This window comes from Pyxicephalus adspersus, chromosome 10 (genome assembly GCF_032062135.1).
Source record: "Pyxicephalus adspersus chromosome 10, UCB_Pads_2.0, whole genome shotgun sequence".
Classification (NCBI taxonomy): Eukaryota; Metazoa; Chordata; class Amphibia; order Anura; family Pyxicephalidae; genus Pyxicephalus; species Pyxicephalus adspersus.
This window is the reverse complement of record NC_092867.1, coordinates 37,295,237-37,316,465: the sequence shown is the minus strand read 5'-3', so window position 1 is coordinate 37,316,465 and position 21,229 is coordinate 37,295,237. Positions and strand designations below refer to the sequence as shown.

The window sequence follows — 21,229 nt, the reverse complement described above, 5'->3', positions numbered from 1 at the left end:
TTCAACAAAAGGTGAAATTGTGCAGTACCATGCTATTAACATAGCAGACACCTAGTATGAGAGATGTACAGAGCCATAATTACTAGCTTTCTTTGGAAAATGTTGGTTGCTTGCTTTTGTTTGCCATGGAGTCTTGACTTTGAAAATACGTTACACATGTCTGAAAAATGAGTGCTACAAAAATGCCAAATACAGCTGTTTCAATTGCTGGCATGTTTTTAAAAGGTACCATTTTTAGAGATGTAATTTTCCTCTGTCTCTACATTGCTTTTCACTAACCTGAAAATAGTATATGCATTTCTGGTATTGAAACCTCTAATATAAATCTCCTTGGCAACTCACTAATAAGAAAATCGGAATTTCAGTTCTAAACATGAAGTATAGTTAGGGAAACTTATATTTCAAGTAACATTTAGAAGATGGATCCTGTGTTGTATCAGGTTCTTTTTTGGGTCCGCTTTAATAGGTAAACCTTTGTGATCATTTAAAATACCCCACCATTATGTATTTACCCTTCTGCTGGACCAGGAAACTTCACATACTCATTTTGTTTTACCAGGTTTTACATTTGCAGAGTATTTCACTCTCTCTCTGTTTTGTTGTGTGCCAAAAAGCACAGACTATTTTTAATATTTGTGAACAAATATATTTGAGCAACCACAATCGATATTTGATATGCATTATACAATACCTGGTTCCCCATTTTGTCCTCTCTTGCCCCTTGCTCCAGGAGGCCCTGGTTTGAGAAAATTACACCAGTTAGGGAGGAGGATAATGAAATGCAATGAGTGGTGATGATGAGTGGTCAACAATTATTTTTTTTTTCAAGTTCCAAAGAGGAAAAAAAATAAATGTAATCTTCAGCTATAAAATTTAAAGATCAGTCAAGGCAAAACTTATAATAAAGTTAAGGGTGGATGCTAGCAGGCTGTATTTGTAATGGGTTTCATATTTTGTTAAGAGGTCCAGTAGCAGTATTTCTTCTACAGTGCTCCTAATATATATACACGACAAATATATTTTACTTTGCCTGCTGCATTGTTTGTAAGTTAAAAAAATAAATCCATCAGTAACAATGAGATCGCATAATAGTGATTATATGCAACTAGTACAGGGAACTCAGATGCAGTAATCTCCTGGACCACTCACAGAAGATATAGGAAACCACTGAATGTTTCAGCCCTTTAGCATCAACCCAGAACTGATATATTAGTTTTGTGGTGACTGTAAACTTGTTCTTTGGCCATGCAACTGCCAACCTCCACAGCTGCACATACTAGTCTGCTGCTTTGTTCAGCCTCTACGAAAATTTATCACAGAACCATAAAAATAATTCACATTTTACCAAGTGACAGTGCTTATGCTTGGTGATAACTGTCTATGGGACCCAGTGCTGTCACAAAAGGCCGGGAGGTAGTCTCTTTTCTCCCAACAGCTAAAGAATGCAGAAGGTAAGAGAAGAGCATATGCAACTGGGTTGGTAGACAGTTAAATTAATTTGCTGCAACCACTTTAAATATATATCTGTTGCTGCAACCAGTTTAAACATATATCTGTTGCTGCAACCACTTTAAATATATATCTGTTGTGCATATGTACTGTACATTTAAGACATTCCTAGTAAAAGTATCCAAAAAAATTGAATCTTTATTTTTGCCTGCAGCATTAAAAAATTTAGGCAAACAGCAAACACATGCACAAAGCAGGAAATGATAAAGCTCCAAAATGCAGGAAGCAAGCAGCAAAGGCGAAACACAGGGAAGCTGTAGAGACACATAGTTGGCTCACCTATGCACTTAAATCCAGAATCCACCTATGCAGCTTTCAAAATATTCTCACTGATTGGGAAGTATTTATCTCTACTGACAATCAAGATGTTCATACCACAGACTAGTACTGCGTTCTCCTATGAAATGTATTCTTGGTATGGCGCTCTTATTTTCACTAAACAACTGCAGCTCTGCATCATATTTTGCTCCTATTATACGCTTTTGACAATCAATTAAAAAATACTTTTATATTATTATGAAAGATGTTCTATGAATTGCCTTTCATTAAAAAAATTGTGGCATCCCACAGGTCAAGCTAAAAATGTGGTGGTTCTTGGTTAACAAAAAATTGAGAGCTATCCTCACAGACACCAGGACGCGCTTTCAAAATAATTTCAAAAGGTGTGGTCCCCTTGGATTGAGTACAACATGCCAAAAGGATGGGACCGTGCAGGCCTCACACTCTAGGAACCTATGTAATGAGTGGTCACTCAGGTTAACTGTCTATAGGCACTGTGGTGATCCTCCTAACTCTAGTCGAGTCCATTACTATGCAGCCTGTATTTTTATACACACCAAGGGGTCCCCTGCTGGTCCCCTGCAACTGATATGTGTGGGAATCCGCCCCCGTGGGCAAAGACTCTATACCTGAATATGGTGGACCTCTCTCTGTGACATCCTAATACATACTCTCTCTAATACATACCTAACTAGATTTAATAGCCCACACTATAGCCTGGTGACATATAGGAGGGGGGGCTGTTATCCTGGTTTGTTTCAAATGCAGTATTATTCGAAGTTTGTATGTTGTTTTCTGCTCACTTTGTTCCCACCCTATGGGAGCTAAGTATACTATTATTGCATTGCACCGAATTTGTATTTTTTTCTTATTCTTTAAAAAAAATTGTGGCAACCTGTGATACCATATATCTGCCATAACGTGAGTCACACACAATCCTCTCTGCTTCGAGATTTCTTCTGATGCAACAGAGTTTATGCAATCTGACAGCTTCACTGGAATTACCACCTGCTGTCTGCGCTAGGTGACACTACTCATAAAATGTCTATGACTAGCAACCGCTGTAATTCAGGATGAAAACAACATGTATCCGTATTTACTATATATACACAAGTATCTTCTCCACATCTTACATATAATTTATTGCAGACATTGAAAACAACATGTATCCGTATTTACTATATATACACACACAAGTATCTTCTCTACATCTTACATATAATTTATTGCAGACATTAAAAAAAAATGTTGGACCCTTTTTTATACATATATTCATTTTTTCCTGTTACTGTCCAGCAATTAAAGAGGAGAACATTATCTAGGACTAGGCCAATATGCCTGGTAAATTTTATGCTACAAAGAAAAAACTTTTTCAGAGTTCACTTTCTACTGACTTATAAGTACATTATAATCATGTTTCGCAAAGTGTTCTTTTACGGCCAACCACAGCCAAAAAATGGAAAGGGAAATTGTTACAATCTATTTATATCAGTGCCTTGGCTACAAATGTATCTTCTGGTGACCATGTGCTAGGACATTGTGTGATACTTACCAGTTCTGGGAAAGCACCACATCTAATTAAAATAGACCTCAGAGCCCAAAATCACAGACATTTTATGGTTTCCATATGCTGCTCAAGGTAAGATAAAACTCCATGCTCCAAACTCACATCTCAGGTGCTGGATCAGCTCATGTCCACCATACCAATTACTTTAACCATTCCAAAGGAACAATGTACAATGTCATTCAAAATGTTAATCTTCCTCTAATTAAGGGCAAAGAATGGATCACCTAATAAGAGTAGAGCTTAGGGACTAAACTTGTGTAAAGATAACCTTGTCATAATGAATGAAGAAGTGAATGCCGCTTTCTTTTTTAACAACTTGCTTTTTATTAACTACACCTTCTTAGAAAAGTAGAATGGCACTCTTTGTTTTATCTGCCTAATGTGAGCTAACCGGTTTTTTTTTCTATCAGTGAAGGCAGCAACAAGTGGTGCACTTTTGTGCTTTGCCATTATTAAATGTTGTGTTCAACACATACAACTACAGTGTTCTCCTCAGGCCCCTTTATCTGGGCGCAACTTTTCAGTAATCACCCAGCTGTTTTAGGTGGTGACTGAAAAGTTGGGTCACAAAATAGAGGCGGCCAACCACCTACAGCTTCTTTCTACCCAGCTTAAAAAAAATTCTGGGGAGAATACTAAACTATATCCAGAAGAAAATGCCCTGTCTGATGGCCTACACCAGGGGTCGGCAAAGTTTTATGGCCACTAGGTCATTTATGGGGTAAGCGGGTGCACACTAGGCCGGGACCACTCCAATGGCTTCGCCCATCACCAGGGAACGCCTCCTGAAGTGAAATCCCTCTCCTCTGTATGCATTGCGGGGGACAGGGATTTACTTTCAGGGAGCTTTCTCTATTTACCGTAGCGGCGGAATGTCTATGCCGCCTGCGGTAAATAGGGGAGCAACTGCAAGGGGGCAGGTCTGGTGTTCCAGCAGCTCTTGCAGTTCCTCACGCCCCCCTGGCCAATCTGGAGCCGCAGATTGCCGGCTGGCATTAGGCCGGAACGAACTACCGGCTAGGCCGTATCTGGCCTAAAGGCCGGAGTTTGCTGACCCCTAGCCTACACTGAGGCTGAAGCAAGTTGTCTTTGACCTTACTTTAGAGATTTTCACTTACCAGTACCTGCCAAGCAGACCAGACAGAAAATAAGAGGATATCTTTTAAAAATGTGGAATAGCACACACACATAAACATTTGTGTGTGCAAAGATGTTCAGTATTATTTTCAGAATAACCTTGGCCTATCGATTGTCAGTCCCAGACTCCTAAATCTTTAGGCATACCTAGAACAGTCACATATACCACAAACAAAGACTCTTTAACCCGACTGCATGAAAAAAAAAGAAACAAGGAGCTACATTTAATACAAAGGCCATTTGTTATAGGAGATGTCATTTTGAGATTCCCCCCTTATGTTATTAAGGTAATGGGATAAACACGAGGTGATTTTAAACCCATTTAAAAACAAATTGCAGGAGAGTTAAAACAAATTCTTTTTTGTCCTTAAAGATGTGATCTTTTGTTAAAATGTGCAAAGTTTTCCTGCCAAGGAACAATCATACCATTTCCTCCTCACTATTTCCATGACACAAAAATTAAAGCACAGATGTAAAACAGTAGAAAACACTTCTGTGAAGCTATTTTACATGCAAGTCAGAGAGACATTTTATATCATTTGCCTCCATGCAAATGCTATTTTTAAATCCAATGAATAAACAAAACGCTGTGCTCAGCTTTGGCAAGCGTTACTTGCTTCTTCGCAAGGATATTTGTTTATGCAGCTGTGTGTCATTTTAATGCACAGACCTGCGAATTGTAGAATTGTTAATGTTATTCTGTTGTATGAAAAACCCTTTTTACAGTTAGTTACATATAAAGCACTCCTGTGTACAGAGACTAAGCTGGATGTGCTTCTTTGTTTAACAGAACTAAGGAAAAGCAATAAAGGGAGGATGAGGGCAGATTTAAACTAAAGTCTAATGAAGCAACAGATGAGTGGTATGCCTTAAGGCAAATCTGAATATTCCTACCTAACAAAAACCAAGCCTTAGGAACAGGTGTGTCTGGCTGGATATCTACATTAAAGCTCCTCTATCTCAGTTTACCTGCTGAGATTATCTCCAAGAACCCAGTTCCTGACCACAGATTCTGCTGAGCAAAATGTTTAGAAACCAGCATATGCTTATATGGGAAACTGTCCCCATTACATGATACCTCCTATCATGGAGAGAAAACAAAGTCTCTTGATGACCTCCAACCTCAATGTATACAGAGATCTAAACTTGGGTGGGGTAGGGGGTTGTAAAAGCTATTTGGTTTTTAATCATGACTTGAGGACATATACGTGAAACATGTAGTGAAACTAACAATGAGGGATTTAGTTATTTAATATACCAACATACTACATAGTGAAAAAAAGTAAAGAAAGGTGGTAAAAAGTCGTATAATTTTGTAAAAAAAAAAAAATCTTTATGTGTTTACAACATAGCTATTAAAGAAATGTACCTTCATCTATCTGCATGGTAAAGAAATATTAATTGCCATTTGTTCCAAGGAAATAAGATATTTGCTTCAGAAATGGAACTAAACAGGTATGCTCATGTAGATAGGATAGAATGGTTTGATAACACACAGTGTTAGATATATATTTAGTTTTATTTAGTTTAGTTTGCTTAGTTGGATATGTGTTCTATGATTACAGTAGCGCCAAGAGCTCACACCCACAATTCTTTTTTATCTGGGTGTGATCATGAATATATCATTATTGTGTAAATGCTAAAATTTTATTGCAGTGTCAATATTTTCACACAAATGTACGTTTAGACAAAAATCTGGAGATCATTTTAAATAAAAGATTTGTGTCCAGTGGTGGAAAGAATACTAAGCAATTGCATCAAGGTCAGCTAACTACCAAGTTTTTTTCTATGCTAACTGCATATGCCATCAATCATATTGACAGGTATGCCCTTGGATTGCTGGGATACTAGTCAGTGTATTTTTGTTTTACTGAATTATTATTTTTTTTATCAAGCACAATATATGAATGGAAGTATGTATGGATGCAATGATGCTTCATAATTTCATTAAATCATAAAACACGAGGCATGATTGTCACCTGCCATATAACATAGACAATTCCTATAAAATGTAGTGTCAGTCTACTAAACAGCATCATCATTCCACTCAACAAAGTGTGTTTTCAAGGACATAAGTGTTCCTCCTGCCATGCTCTCTCGCACTATTTGTTTTGCTGCCAGAACAATAGGTACACTAATGAAATTTTCTTGCAGAGGCTGACATCAGTTCAGGAAGGGTCACTGGCTGACAATCAAATATCAAAAGGCAAGAGAGTAAAGATAATCCCTTTAAACTATACAAATGATTTCCAGGAGGATATCAGCCCCTTGCCTTGCTTTCTGAGCACAAAGCCTGCTATCCTATCAACCAGCAATGCATTGCTCAATGGGAGTCTTTTGATGTGCAAAAAATGTTTATTTTATTTGCCTTCTAAGGAAATGAGTGGCTATGATCTAATGAACCCATTTTATATTATACATATATCCTTATTCTGTGTCAGAATTCATTACCTATTGGATTAGAGAGGGATAACTATTTCCCTACTAAGACTTGGAAATGCTTCCAAGGTCTATAATACTGATATCAGTGCGTCATCCATTGTCCAGACATTATGTATTCTCTGCATGTTTTATTGTATGTGGTTTAGGATTATTAGTCTAATGTTTGATCTATTATGCTGTTTATGGCAGGTGAGGCAAAGCAAAATAAAATTTTATTGGTCCAGTATTAAGTAAAAAAACTAATTTTTTTATTAAATTATAATATTTAAAGCACATCCAAACCCAAAAACGTTTTTTACCTTTGGAAAAAAAAGCATTGATATCTTTGTCAAATGTTTCTTATTGCCTGTGTTATCATCCCGCTTTTTGTCCCGGTAATCAATGTCACTGGAACAGAAACAAATGGCAAATCCAAAATTTTAAATTTGCCTCAGAAGTGAAAGGTGAAGGGAAATTTACAATAATACATTTGGGCCAGGTTGTGTCTATAATGACAAGAGTTTTAACAAATACTCACTCTATCAAAAATTAGTCAATACAATATAAATGGAATTAACAGAATAAGATTCTGTCCGATTCTTTATTTTCCATTCTCACTGAAGACGTAAGTGTGACACTGTCGCACTTGATGGAAACAAGCAAATATGTTTTGTATTTAAGTTTTGATGATATCCTGTAACCTAAGGCCTTTCAAAAAAGGTGATCAATGAACATAATCAACTTTCCCTCTCTGATGGACTATCTTGGCTCCACATAGTTTTTGCATCATTGCTTTTCCTGTCTAAGAATGGCTAATCCAAAAAATAAAAATGTCAATGTAAACGCATGTACATACAAAGCTTAAGGTGCATTTACAATGTAGCTGTCATATTTTGATAATATGCATGACACATAAGAGGGCTGTCCTAAACAGGTAATGTCAGGTGGTAAGGTATACAATAGATGTGGCTGTACAATGACCACTTGGGATTGTGTGGACAGGTATATTCAGCTCTGCATTCTAAGAACTCTAAATCTAACATTCTGGAAATGACTACTGGCCATTTGTTTAGTTTATAGAATTTGTGGATTTAGTTCAAATTACAAACTGGATATTCTTTGAAGATCAATTTAACATAAGCTTATACAATGATCTGTGTAAATAATGTATGCTATTGACAGATATTATTTTGAAAGTGCTATCTTTGTTTGATTTGTTAAATTATTATTAATATTATTGTTATTATTAAACAGGATTTAGATAGCGCCAACATATTACGCAGCGGTGTACATTAAATGTACACACATTATAAATAACGATTGGAAAAATGGGTCCCATTCTTCTTGGAAAAGTCTATACATGTTCATGATATTTTAACCTCATAGGTTTTTCTTTCCAGACAATAGCTTATTCTTTAAATTCCAACACTCATCTAAGATGTCCTTATTCCATAATGAATCTTAAATCCTTACATAAACTTACCTTGATAACTAAATAGGAAACTAGTTCTCATGTTTATAAACAGACGTACCCTTTGCCTATAATCACCCATTTGCTCTTCAGTCCTCCAGTCTAGTTAAGGGAATTTACAGATTTATAAGGATCACCATCATCATTTTCATTCTACTAAGCACAGGCGGGGGTCACCTTCAATGCCTTTGCACCTCTATGTTTACAAAATGCTTTAAGGTGTGATTTAAGGTAAGCAATCTCTGTAATATTAACTCATGCCATTTAAACTTGCCAAACTAATATGCTTTAATGTTTATGGTATATTACTGAACATAATATTATACCTAAACTATATACTTTTCAATAATAATCTAATAAAATTTAAAATGGTATATTCACTTCAGTGTTTCCATCTCAATTGTTCCCAAATGCATTTTGTTAACCTATGGTTCATAGTTCATGTTTGTGAGTAGAATGTAGAGAATGAATAGACGTAAAAATGAAGTTAGGAATTTCCTAAAATCAATAATAAGAAGACTATAACAGAAAATACCTGAAACAGTAAAAATTGAAGTACTAAAGTAAAGCAGGATGTAACTGAAAAGTAGACAATGTGGCATTAATATAATGTCATTTGTGTCATCTCCTGTTTCCATAAATGCTTCCTGAAGACTGTTATTTTCAAACATTTGTGTTGCATTTATAAACTTAGAAGGGAGATCATCGTATGGTACTTCATCACATACAAAGTCCTGACCAGTAATAACTCTTGAAGACACTCATACAGCAGGAACTGACTCCTCGTTGCTGTTCATGGATTACACAGCTATATGCATGTGTAGATACAACAGATAACATGGAATGAGAAGGTCACTTTTTCTGAAAGTAGACAAAATAAAGTGCCCACGTGCTTTCTTTGGTTTTACTCTACAGGTAAAATAAATGTGTCCTATACCTGAGATACATAAAATCTCATCCTAAAAATCCAATCGTACATTTTAAGAAAGTCAAATTAATTTTGTTTAGACCACAGAGTTACACCACTACTGTATCTTCTTTATACTTTGACACACATATCAAACATTTGTGTAGAACCTATTGGTATCCAGTGTAGCAAACACTACCCGAACAGATGTGAATTTGAACTTCAACCTTATACATACATAAAACAACACAAAAGATACAATGATACATACAAATACTCTACCTGAAAGAAAATGTTGGTACTAAAATGTCTTTCATAAGCAACAAAAAGTGGAATTTCCACTCATGGATCAGGACATGCTTGCATGCAAAAAAATCTATAGGTACTGCTTGGGAATAATTGGAAGAATGGGTAAATATGAATGAAAAATATGCTTTCTTTGATCACTGCCACCTGCTTAGGTAACTATAGTTGATCAATTCTTTAAAGGATGTACATGATCAGTGTATATATAAGGATTAATGATTAGGGGAAACGGTTACATGACACAGAAGGTATACACTGAACAAAGGGCCTAAAAACACATGTTGACACAGCAGCACCATAAAAGGGTTCCATATTTTTTTAGCTTAAAAACTCAATAGACTGAGTGTACATTAACTGCCAGATAGAAATGCCTCCTGACAAGCTCCAAGGTAGGTATAACATAACAAATGTCCTCAAATAACCTTTTACAAAATGTACACTTAATACATACAAGTGTTGATTCTGCTATCTAGAAAAACTAAGCCTTTAAGTAGAACTGCACAAAATGCCTAAATACAACAAATTTTATTCTATCTAGGTCACCAGCCTGTGACTGGAGAAGCAACACACTGATGAAACCATTAGTCTGCTCTCATCCACTTCAATTTCAAAGTGTTGATTGCTACAAAAAATCCAAATCAGTTACCTTAATATGCAACTACTGTGAACAAGGACTTGTGTCGACTGGCTTTCAGTTTATGCTAAAGAACAAAAGATGATGTACTAATAACATGTAAACCCATGAGAATTCTTGTCAGTCACATGCTGTGTTGTTTTAAATTAACAGTTATCCTACACATTGTACAGTTTGCCAACCAAATATTTTATCACACGCTGAAGCTAGGAGGGTATATAGACAGCTTACAAGAAGAGAGGAGCACAGGGATGATTTCAGTGGAGGGTTGATGGCCCTTCACATTTCAAAAAGTAGTTAGGAGCAAAACCCAAATAATGATTAGCGATGTCATCATAGAAGGATGGTGTAAATGAAAACTAACTGACAAAAATTATTGTTAATTTTGAAAAGCAAACTCATTTCCATATACATATTTTAACTTTAAATTCAGCTATTAGGCTTGATTCCCACTTGAGTTTCCAATCAGGGTCCAGTCCACTATACAGACAGTATATACCACTGGTATTCCAGCCAGGTGGAAATGCTTACCTCTTGAGTTTCTGAAAGCTGTGGGAAACCAGCACCTGGCTCACCTTTTATTACAAGCGAAAGAGAATGCATAAAAAAACTACTATATTTTAAGTGTCAATGACAACATCATTCAGATATGTTTCTGTGCAGATTATTGGGGTATGTAAGAACAAGCTCATCTCTCCTGTCCAAACAATGAAAGATGAAGAAATTTTGCTCTGGATTTGCCTAAAACCATTAAAAACATATGCAATACTGTTGATGCAGAATAGAGAATGTTGATAAGACTTGACAGGCAGGGGAATATTGAAAGGTAGAATGAACAGCTCACTTAGGCAGTTAACAGTACTGTGACTTAGTAGGGTAGACTTCTGCAACCTGCCGTGAAGATACATTTGACGAACGCCTACCCCACAAACATTCTCTCTGCATGGTCTCAACAATCTTCCTAAATTCCTCCAGCTGAACTAACAGAATCAGGACTCTCTCACACAACACCAGAAAAACATGCTGAAGAAATTGTCTAAAACTAAACAAAACGGCAATGATTTTGCAGTGTTTGCACATAGATAAGACAGGCTGTATAATAACAACAAACACATTGCCAAGTAAATCCCAAACTGATCGCCTCAGCCATGCATTGTTTTATTCTTGGGTTACGTTGCAAGGGAAAAATTGCTTCTTGGTTTCCATTAAAAGCTTGAGCAGCAAGTGGAATAATCTCCAACGAGAAGTTAAAACTCAGCATTAGTTGTACCTAAGGCCTGAACGCACAGCTGTAAGCAGTTTGAAGCTACACAACACTTAAACAATAAGTCAACAAAACAACCAACTGTTGCGCAGCTGAATGCGTACTGATGGCCTCACAACTTTGTTGGGGCCTGCTGTCAGCTAATATGGAATTTCTACACTGCTAAAAGTCTAATTTGAAGAAAAGCTACAATACCCATGTGAAACATCCTACCAGAAACCCAACAAAAACTTTTCTGCACACATAATTTAGAACTACTCACAGTCAGGCCAATTTGAAATGTTTTGATGCAACCAGGAATAGCCAAGGGTCAGGCATTAAAGCAACTAGTTGTTGGAAAAAACATTTTTAAAAGTGACACCTACAAGATGTTTGCTGTATGGAAGAGTTACTACTGCCTATAGAATCTTTAGAATCTGACACATTCCGGAGTGATGAGTTCCCTGCTGTGCACAGTGGTCCAGTCCTCCAACCCCAAAGTCAGTCCAGGGAAGGTCAATGTGAAAGTACAGAAGTAGTTGTTTTAAGGCCTCCAAGGGGGCTAAACTTACACCATGTCTGGACCGCACAATTAAATGGTAAAATTGACAGATAACACAACTTTTAGTTTTCTTCAATGTAAGCCTGAAAGCACCCTTGTTATATGAGTTTCCTAAATGTCTTCTACCAGCGCTGAGATTAGAGTGATAAATGGGACAGCCTTAGAAAAAGGCAACTGGATTCTTTCAAAGGTCAGTGCTGATAGCCTATTAATCTCACTCTATGTGCACTAAAAATGACTTTATTAACTTGTCTCTAACTGTAGTTTCAATGATAATATCACTATTAATTGATATTAAAGACTAAAAAAATTATACAATAAAAATGAATACAAAAAGGTCTTTTTTCTGTATAGGGCTACAAATAAGATATGTGTTTTTAGTTAATATGGTTATATAATAATTAAGTTACTGAAGAGCTTAATTTTTAATTTAGCAGGAGCTTTTAATGTTAACAATCTGAGTGTCTCTAATGACCTGTGGAGATGAGAAACTCTCTGGAGTGTGTATTGGGAGGGGGAAGGTTAAGGTGATTAACTGGTGCTAACAAGTTTAGGATGTGGAAGAGCTATTTTCTTGGACTTCCATCAAAGGACGGATAGAATGTTCCTGGGGGATGGGGAGGAAGAGGAAAGGCAGCTATGTATTTAACAGATGATCTTTATTTCTATACCCACTCTTCTCCCAGCCTTGTTATGCCTGCTTCTGTCCTTCCTAACCATGTGCATCACACCCAGGCACCAGACGTAAAAACCTGGAGTCAAGAATACAGGCTGGCAGTCGATCTGAAAAGTGATCGCATGAAGAGAGAGTTCATTACCCTTCCTGTTGATCTCTCCTATGAGGACACAGCATAATTAAACCAGTGCATTTTTCATCCCCCTTGACACCTAAGTCAATCTGATCTGGTTCTTCATCAGTCAATGACTACTGTAACAGAAGCAGATGCTAAAACAGAATCAGACAATATGCACTTCACTAAATATATCTGTGGCAAGTAAAATAATATTTTTATTATGTAGAATCAAAGCTTCACTTTAGTACTATGTGTATTAAGTTGTGCTACAGCTTCCTCCACACACCAGAAACAAACACTTTTATTAAAGCCCAAAGCAGAGATTTAGAATATTCCAGGTCCATGTGTTTTAACGGGAGTAATTGATTCCCACCAATAAATGTATGAGGGAATGTCAGATCCCCTGTTTAAATAGAGCCCTTAGGGCTGCTATATTCTACCACCATTACTATAAATCGGACTTGATTTATTAAACCTCTCTGGAGAACATAGTCTATCAAAGAAGAACCTGGGTGATTTAGCGAACCTGGAACAGATTTCTTGAAAATCATTTGCAAATATTTCAGTCCTACACTAGATCCATTCTTGGTTTACTGGATCACAGGTTCACCCATGATAGTTTATCTTCTCCTGTCCTGAGCTTTAATAAATCAGACTCATGGGACAGATTTAAGCTACGTACATACTTCCAATGGTTCTCACCCGGTAATCGGCTCAGGGCCAATATCAGACAAGCATCTGAAGTGCGCACAGCGCATGTCGTTTAATGTCCGAACAACTGTCCTGGCGGATCCACGGACGATGAACAACGATGGATCGTAATGCAAGTAAAGGGGGGGAGAGCGCAGTGGGGTACTGCTCTGTCGCTCTCCCCCTCCCCTCTGCATAGAGCAGAACAGTGCTGTATGTACAACATCGTTCATGCATCGTGGAGTGCTTAGTCGTTGGAAAGGATCGTGAAAGATCCTTACTAACGACTATAATTGCAAGTGTGTATGCGACTTTAATAAAGCTCTCAAAGGCTGGAAAGGATACACTTTTATCAGTGAAGCTGGATGATCCTGGATGATGGATTTCCTAAAAATCAATGTTAATGTTTTGAATCCTGGACCAGATCCATTCCAGGTTTGCTGGATCACCTGGATTTACTGATGAGAGAGAATTCTCTCCAGCCTTGGATAGCTTTATTAGATCGGGCTCATTGTGTCTTTTTATTATTAGTTTTCATAGGAGACCCAGTAGTTTCCTGTTTTGTAAGAACCTTGAAGTTCCCAGGTCTGTATCCCTACTATTGAGGAGTCCAGATCTCTTGTGGGAACTACTAAATTATTTTTTATTATGAGAGACATACCATGAGGAATAGTAACCAGCAGGAAAAGTAAACTCTAAGGTCGGCAGGAAAACAGATTTTCCAAGACATAAGAAGCTGTTGAGTCACTTTACATTTTCAGTAAACACCCTCACACCTTTATTATGGGACAAGAATAATGGGAACAAAAAGGTTTTCCACAGTTTTCCCTCGTGTGGAAAATCCCTACATTATTTAAAGTGGGAAAATCCTTAGTTCATTTGTAAAACTAAAGTGATAAAACTCCATAAATGTCATAGAAGACTACAGTTTTAATTTCATAATAAATGTTGCTCTGGAATTCGCTATGTTACTGTATAGACTTGTCTGTAAAATACTTTGAACTCTATAGAACAGCAATGAAAGTAATAAACAATATAATTTCCTAAGCTTGACAGCATTTGAAATTAAAAATAACTTCTGTTATAGAAGTAGGTAGCCACATTGCATTTTAAAAGCTTTATTTATTTGTAATTATTTCTTGCTTTGCCCCAGATATAAGCAAAATGCTTTTTAAACAACTCTAGTACTAGGTGAACCTAAAACGACCTTGCAATGTAAATAAATGTCAACACAGATCAAAGAGCTTTGTTCTTTTCTGTGCATCCATTCATGCTCATGATGTCATTAGTACTTACTTAGGGAAGACAGAACTAAAAGAACAGACCTGCAAACCTGAGGAATATCACTGTATTTTAGTGTGGTCAATGATATTTGAAGTAGATCAGGAAACAAGCTGGTGATACAAACAAGACGTTTTTCAGACCTGTTTCCTGGTTGGTTTATGCTTTGACATTTGTGTACTGTTGCTTGAGCTTGGTTACCCGCCTCACTCTTGCTCTAGTTTGCATGTGCCAACATACTCAGTTGCAGCAAACATGACACCCAATAGCCAAGAGGCATTTTCTTAAAATGTTTCTGTCTTATACCGTGTCAAAGCCCTTTTTTTCAGAATTTGTATATTGCAGTTACTGTCTCAACAAATTCAAAAGTCTTTGACCCTGATTTATTAAGGTTTTCCAACGCTGGAGAGATTACACTTTCATCAGTGAAGCTGGGTAATCCTGCAAACCTGTAATGGATTTCCTAAAAGTCAAGCTATTTGTTAGCAAATGTTTTCAATCCTGGACCAGATCTGTTCCAGGTTTGCTGGATCACCCAGCTTCACTGATGAAAGTGTATTCTCTCCAGGCTTTGAGACTTTAATAAATCAGGGCCTTTATATGAGCTGATTACATGAAAAGAAAAAAAAAAGATCTTTTTGTCTAGTACAATCTTTGGAAATACAGATATATCTGCTATGAACATTACGCCTGTTGTATTTGTATTGATGTCTCCATTATAACTGGCAACAATAGAAAAGCTCATCACTGGATCACTATTCTCAGTTGTACTGGGGATACAGTGTTTTATATGTGCCCATGTTCTGTAATCATTTTTTCTACATTTGAGGGGAAACAATCCTGTGTATAATTTGCTATTTTACATAATTGCAAATATAAAGCATAACTTATTTAGATGAGGCTCTAATATTTATGCACATCTCCATATATACGTATAGAAATGTATGTTACAGAGATCAATGAGAAAAATACAAGACTTCTCATGCCTCTCCATAAACTGACCAGTCAATGTGGAACTCTCACTTATGTGATTGAGTACATAGCTGTTCTGGAAAAACCTTCCCTATCTGTTCAAACAATATTATTTTTTCCATTAGACAGAATTTCTTTGTCAGCTACTGTGCAGAGGCTTTGAATTCTGGTGGGACAATGACTCACTGGTTATAAATAAATGACTCATGTATTATGACTGCTATATTCTGGTTATGAGCTATAGTTGCTCTTGTGAATGCTATTTCTCAAAACACTAATATTTGCAGTTGTTTTAATAGAATATAAATACATTTCAAGTGTGGGGTAATTAAACTGTGATTACTTTTTATTATGTGAAAATATGTTTTTTTCATGTGATCAGCACAATAGATTATTCTAATTTAAGTTATTTAAAAATGTGCCAACAGGCAGTTTTCTTTATGCAGAAAGGATATACTATAAATATCTTCTGCAATAAAAGATTCCTACCTGCCTGTTCCGAAAGTCCTCTGAAATCTGCCCCTAATATTGTATACCATTGCTTTTTGAAATCTTCACCACCCATAGATTATTTTCCTTTTTCTGGAATGATATTAATCACAATTAATGTGAAGATCATTTAAATCCCTTAGATTGTAAACTCTTCTGGACAGAGTCCCCTTCTCCTCCTGTGTCACAGTCTGTATTTGTCTGTCATTTGCAACCCCTATTTAATGTACAGCGCTGCATAATATGTTGACGCTATATAAATACTGCAGGAGTTACATCATTGATGGCTATCTAAAGGCCAAAGAGGATAGCTGTTGACCTGTTCTGGCTTAATTGCAAGGTACATTCAAAAAAAGTTAGTGTGCCATGGCAAGTATGACAAAAAGTTCACCCACACCAATGAGGATTTAGGTCATATTTAAAACAATCTAATAATTGGCATTTAAACTGGAACACTTAAATCTAAATGTATGGATTTGAAGTGGTGGTAAATGTGGGGTATGTGTTTATTAAAAAAAATATACATCAATGTATTTTAAACAACACCTCGGTCTATCTTTGTGCTAACATCTTGTACTGCCCTGTGCATTAGAACCTAGACTGGGAGGAGACACTGTAAGCCAATCAGATATTACTTCATTGTGGAGTGATGTAAATCTAACAAATGGTACTTGCTGAAAGGAGAAAAGTGCAAAGATGACCTTATCAGTGACCTTCTGCTCCTTTGTTATCGACTCACAGTCTTGACCAAGCTATTGTTTAGATAGGAGAAAAGAAAAGTCTAGCAGTGGTGATTGGAACACAAACCATTTGGCATGCAAGACACTTCATATGTGTTTATCTCAGCTATACATAGAACCCTTTGTCTACACTACAGCTTTGTATTTCCCCTGTTCTTATTGTGCATAGGATTTATAACAAATGATTGGATGATATTAAAAGACCTGGTATTTACAGTAGGTGACCTACTTACAGGTTGGAAAATAGAACATTTCCAGGTGGTCCCTGGGCATTAAATGACAAAATCAATTTGGCCATTTTCAACCAGATTGTGCTACAAAAGTGATCTCTGAAGGCAACCCCGATAACACGGAATCAGGTGGACAAACAATCAGTGGAATGGGGGAATCTGTTTTTGTATAGAAAGGCTAGAAATGCAATAACAACATTGTAAAAAACTTATTTAAAATCTACTTACAATAACTGCTACAAAACATCTGCATTATTAAATGCATTCATTTGTTAGCATTACCTAGAGAAAACAAATCAACACTCTGATTTGCTAGTATCAGCAATACTTCCACTCCTAAATTGTAATTTGTAATATTAATTACAAAATTACCCATTATACCCTACAACCATATGCTGATGTATAAAACAACCATTTCAATATAAAACAGCACAGCTGACAAAAGAAACAATTCTTTTACATATATTATTACTAATAATGTTGCCTAATAAAGGGAATTTCAACCAAGATCCCATTCAAATAATATTTTTATAAGGTTCACAGATATTCTTTGTTTTATAAAAAGCCACCCAGCGAGTGGAAACACACATAAGCTGTTAGTCCTGAATACATAGTGTGAACACACACTGACAACGGGAAGAGATGTAAGTGTGGGCGGTCTACTCCAGCATGTATGAATTCAATTCCCACTGGCTGTCAGCCAGGTTATCTGTAATACACTTCTGTGTCTTCCTTGTAAGACTGCAGAAAAATATCTTGAAATCTCTAGCTTTTTTTCTGGACTTGACTCATGCCCTTATCCCACAACAACTCTTATCACTGAGCAAACAAGCTAGACAGAAAGATCTATTTTTTTCTAAATATGCATTTCCTGATTTTTTTTTCTTTGATGGGATAGTAAATATAGGAACAAACGGGTTGGGCTTACAGAGAAATTGTTTAGTTTTCATATTTTGCACATTTCATGGGGGTGTTTACTGTAGATTCAGACTGGGCAATGGTAATAGAATTTAAAGAAAAAAATATGTAACAATAAGCAATGGAGGTGATTGAACAAAACAAGAGAAATGTCATCTGGAAACAAAGATAAAGGTTTCACTTCTATTTACTGAAAAAAAAGTGATTCACTAAAGGAATATTGGTGTGTTCATTTAGGAAAATGGCTTATCACCAGGCAAGGCATTTACTCTTATTTTAGTGAAGTGTTGAAGTTTTGCCGACTCAATGACAACTATCCAATCATGTGCACAGAATATTTTTTTTTGCACGTGATTGGGTATTCTTAGCAAACTAAATTTTCCCCATTTTCCTTGCAAGATAAATACTCATTAATGGGGGCTTATGCATTTAGGAGGGAGGGAGTTTAATGTTTGTGTTACCTCATATAGCATTCAAGCTTAAAACATTGGGCATGATTTATTACAGCTCTCCAAGGCTGGAAAGGTTACACTTTCATCAGTGAATCTGGGTGATCTAGCAATCAGGTTCATTCTCTTTGAAGAGAGCCCACCAGGAAAAGCCATATTCTTTCAAGATGAGACCATTATTAACAAAAATGTTCGGGCATTGGTACTGGGCAATTATTATCAGAATAATCCTTTAGAGCTGGTGTTAGGGGGCTGCTGAGCCGGTATGGGAACCATCTGGCATGTTCTCTCTTATGGTGCCTGTAATAAGCCCATATTAACACATTTGGTTTAAAGTCATGCAGTATAAGAAGTCACATAAAGACATTTATATAGATGCTTTATATTGGTAATGCAGTGTGTATAAACTCCATGCAAAGTAGAACAAAAGAATGACATATATGACAGTTACAACCTTCAGAATTGATTTGCAGATACTTGCCCTGCTTGCTTTCTCAATGAAAAATGTAAATGGCAGAGGAAATTCTCATGCTTATAAGCCTTTTCAGCCACAAGAGGGCCCTTTTACACAAGGCTCAGAAATCCTTCCAAATGGTACAAAAAGCAATGTATTATTGTAATATATTACATAACTAATAGTAATTTGATTTGCAATATAAGGGAGTAGAAAAATGATCAGGGCAGGCAAAGTTATATTTTAAGATATAAAAAATGTATACTACTTTGGTTGGGGATTTATCAGAAATTACCCAAACTGTCTTAATCTCTACAGTCAAACTATACATTGAAAAGAAAAGCTTCTCCTTTTTCCTGGCTTTTTTTAAATATATGGCTATTGCCTATGGATCACCGGCAGCACACTGGCAGCATATTCTCACCATCTGTAAGATGTCCATAATAAAGCCAGGTACTGGAATAATGTAAGCCTAATGCGCAATGAAGATTGGAGATGAAAGAAGATCAAGAATAAATGACAACAGAGGAGACATGTGATAAAGAGGAAAGCTTATTATAGTAAAAGGGTACATTAGGGGGTAAGTCCGACATATTAAATAAGTACAAGGTGCACCCTTGTATGTTATGCCAAATATTCCGTGCTCTCCCTGCAGATTTAGTTGTATACTAATATATATTGAATATTATAAAATGACATTGCACTTTAATGTCAATTTTAGATTGTACTTTTACTAAAATATGAAGACTGCTATTGCTGTCATCTGCTTTTGAAAATACTAGTTTGTTTGCTCTCATGATGATCTATACTTCAGTAGTTTCTACGTTACTCGCCTAAAAAAGTATACATACTGGATCGGTAATACTATTAAAGCCAGAAACTGGCAAGCATCTAGCATTTTATCTAAATCAGCAACAGAGGCTTACCTTATTCTCTCAGTAAAGTACCTTACATAAGCGCAATCAGATCATTTTATTATAGACTCATCTATAGTGTAGTGTAGTGAATGCCAAATACAAACAAACCCAGACTCATGTTACTAGCTATTTACACTGCATTTTACAGTGGAATCTATTCTCATCTAGTTCCTTTGTCACTGCCTTAAATGCCTTCCTAAATGACAAAAAAAGCGCATATTGCATTGCTGTTTAAAAGAAGTAATGATCGTTGCTGGCATGAAAGGAAACAAAGAAAAACATCTTATTTGCAGAGATTCCTCTACAAAGACACACTATTCCCAAGTGCTGGGCTCTGCCTTTTTGACGTGTTACTTGGAATGTAGGAGACCTAGAAACATCACAAAGGCTGTGCACATCTAAAGGAGGCTAAATAAATATTCACATAAAACCCTTTAGAAATGATCTATTGAAATGTATATGAAAATGCTTTATGGGAAAGTTAGAATAGAAGATTTTAGCCCAAACGTGATCTGATGCGTCGGCTGACAAATTCACTTTGTGCTACTCTGCAAACAAGGCTTGACAACCATTTTCTGCCCCCGCATTCATATACACTTTGAACAATTAACGGATGGCTAAAATAAACAGCATACTGCCTACACTTAACACAAGAAACATACTAACAAGCGTGGAGTTGGGCTGCTGTTTTGTTAGTGTGAGCTTCTTTTGAAAACAAAGCATTGTGGGGGTTCGAAGCAGTTTTGAGTTGCCATGGCTAATTATCCTTTGTGTGTCCATAGCTATGCAAATACTAATGATTCTTTTATTTTTGCATAGCTCAGCTAACTAAAAGGTAAGCTATACAATCCACTACAATGAAAGCAAAGTGAACCCTCAGCTTGCCATCTTATGTCATGCCAGAAGGGTAAACCAAGATGCGTTGGCCCTCTACATGGTCTACATGATAAAAACCGATAGAGAAATGGAGGTTTAAAAGAGTTTTTATGAACACTCTGCAAAGTTCAGATTTCAGATTTATAAAATAACCTATCCTAATACATATTTAGAACCTTCCGCCTGTGTAAAGACTTGTAGTGAGGTTTGGTCCACTTGGCCCTGTTTTGTTATATGGCAAAGTATTGGAGACTTTACCATATGACATTTTTCCTGTCTGAAATTCTGTATACTTAAAAATGTTTTGCCACCTATTTGGACTAATACTATTTATTACTTCTAGTCCTCATTCAGATGTACATTCACTTTCTGTTCCAGTGCCA

The 21,229-nt window shown here is 36.4% G+C and overlaps 1 long non-coding RNA gene across 1 annotated transcript in view; it reads right to left on the bottom strand.

Annotated features, from left to right (window-relative positions):
• Positions 1 to 690: 690 nt before the first annotated feature.
• Positions 691 to 21,229, bottom strand: part of LOC140339630 (uncharacterized) — a 53,940-nt gene continuing 33,401 nt past the window's right edge. Inside the window, exon 3 of the long non-coding RNA XR_011922497.1 lies at positions 691 to 736. This is a non-coding gene — a long non-coding RNA (uncharacterized lncRNA). The remainder of the gene's footprint in view (positions 737 to 21,229) is intronic.